Source organism: Engraulis encrasicolus, chromosome 13 (genome assembly GCF_034702125.1).
Source record: "Engraulis encrasicolus isolate BLACKSEA-1 chromosome 13, IST_EnEncr_1.0, whole genome shotgun sequence".
Taxonomy (NCBI): domain Eukaryota; kingdom Metazoa; phylum Chordata; class Actinopteri; order Clupeiformes; family Engraulidae; genus Engraulis; species Engraulis encrasicolus.
The window spans coordinates 34024749-34027248 of NC_085869.1; the positions used below are offsets into that span (position 1 = coordinate 34024749).

The window sequence follows — 2500 nt, forward strand, 5'->3', positions numbered from 1 at the left end:
TGGCAGGTGCCAGTGTCAAGCCCTGATTACATTACACTACACTTAGCTGACACTTTTATACAAACCGACTTACAGTTGTTTGCAGAGTTGTTTACAGGGTATTGGTTACAGTCTCTTGAGCAGTAGCCTATTGAGTTCGGTGCCTTGCTCAGGGGCACTTCAGCCATGGAGTGTGGTAGAGTAATGGAAGGGTGGGATTACAACCTGTGACCCTCTGATCTAAAGCCCATCTCCTCAACCGTTAAGCTACACTCACAAGTGTTGTCACGATACCAATATTTTGGTACCGGTACCGGTATCAACATGTTTTTCGGCACTTTTCGGTACTAATTTGTTTTTGGTTTTTTTAATAATCAAATTTAAAAAAATATTGCAACATTTCCATATCCTGTAATGCAATATTTTTCCAGCTCCCGGTACAAATCATGCCAATCTCAATATAACACTGTCATAATAGTCTACTCTGCACTGAAACAGCAGCATTTTTTAATAATCCCATCCAAATCATTTTGTTAAAATGACACAAAATACAAGAACATGAGTGGATATTTATTTGGATAACACACATCACATCATAATAAGTTACTTTTAATTCAAATGTGATATGGACTGTTAGTGAATGTGCAGTGAATTATTTCTAGCACATTTGCTTGTTTTCACTGCTGATAGATTTTAACCAAAACCCCAACTCAATATTACAGCCACTACTTGCTGTTCCCCAGCACTTCAGGGGTTAATAAGAAACTTGTGCTGATCCAATCAGAAGCACCTCTCTCTCTCTCACTCACTCACTCACTCCCACACACACAGCAGCAAAGCCACCTTTTCTCTGTGGCCGTGTCTCAAATGCCGCACTTGTGCACTGCGGGCACTGTTTTTCAGCTCACGCTGAAAATTTCAGTTGAGCCAGTGCACTGAAAGTGCCAGGATGATCCCCTAACAATGGCGGAAAAATGCAGTGCTTGAATAATGGACACTGCACGCACTAAACGGCGGCCATGTTGACAATGACACTGAGGAAATGTGGCATTCAGTTCAGTAGAAGAGTTTGGTCAACAGTCTCCTAATTCTGTAAGTAATGTTGATGGGACACCAACCTTTTCATGGCAACCAAAGTATTGTATGTGTGATTGTTGTCCTTTGGGGTGAAGGACATGGAAATACAAGCACCAGACGCTGTGCATTGTAAACAGTAGCCAACTCATATTTTGGCAAGCTAATGCCATGCTCAGCCGTCACTTCCAGCGAGGGCACAGTGCATAGTGCTCAACTTTTTCCACGACACTATGCACTAAAGACCTCAGTGCACTGTGTGCACTGTGCACTGACAAAAGTGCACTGACAAAAGTGTGTCATTTGAGACATAGCCTGTGTCTCCCTCCGTGTGGTTGTGTCGTAACCTAGCATGTTTAGCTAACTTGCTACAGCCAGAGAGGCAATTTTACAGGATGGATTCACAAAGCAATCAAAAATAATGTCACTTATGCAAATTCTGCATACAGTACAGCATGATACTATTCCAGCTGTAAGTTAAAGTTACAAATAAAAGTGCTAAGCAATCGCTAACGCTAACCGCTATTCAGTTTGGAGTGTTTATAAGCAGCAGCTGTTGCCGTTTGCCACATTGTTGCATACCGGTACTTTTCAAACGCAGTATTGTACCGTTTTAAATGCCTTAGTACCGAGGTACTTTTTTTATACCAGTATACCGTGCAACCCTACATACGTACATTACTCACTACTCGCTCATGGAACGTTCGCTAAACGTTGCGTTGGGTTTAAACGCCAATGCGAAAGTAGAGAAGTACTGTCAGTCATCAGAACTTTGCATTTCAATTGGTTACTACTCGCCTCACTCAAAGTTAAAATATTTTCAACTCGGAATCCGCCCACATAGCATCGCTTGTACGGTACGCTCCTCGCGTACTCGCCTCCTCGACTCGCTGGATCACATAGGCATTCTATTGACTTAACTTACTGAGCATGTAACTGGTGGAGATGTGTGTGAATGTAGCTTTAGACCACTGCTGCCCAAGCTCTTGAGAGTACAAGAATTCAGATGTGGCTCCTCATTACATTGTATGCATTGAGAAGGGGGGCCTTTCAGACGGCGGATGTCCCAGGTCCATGTAATATCGTCAGTGGCCCTGGGGAGAGTGAATAACGAGCTCTCCCCCATCCTCCTCCATGACTGAGGTACCCTGAGCATGGCACTGTCCCCTATCCTCCTCTATGCCTGAGGTACCCTGAGCATGGCACTGTCCCCTATCCTCCTCTATGCCTGAGGTACCCTGAGCATGGCACTGTCCCCTATCCTCCTCTATGCCTGAGGTACCCTGAACATGGCACTGTCCCCTATCATCCTCCATGACTGAGGTACCCTGAGCATGGCACTGTCCCCTATCCTCCTCTATGCCTGAGGTACCCTGAGCATGGTACTCTAATTCTGCTCTTCACCATCCTCCTCTATGCCTGAGGTAACCTGAGCATGGCACTGTCC

At 44.6% G+C, this 2500-nt stretch overlaps 1 protein-coding gene across 1 annotated transcript in view; it reads right to left on the reverse strand.

Annotated features, from left to right (window-relative positions):
• The window catches only part of rpgra (retinitis pigmentosa GTPase regulator a), a 24580-nt gene that overhangs the window by 12136 nt on the left and 9944 nt on the right, over positions 1 to 2500 (reverse strand). The gene's annotated exons all lie outside the window — the stretch shown is intronic.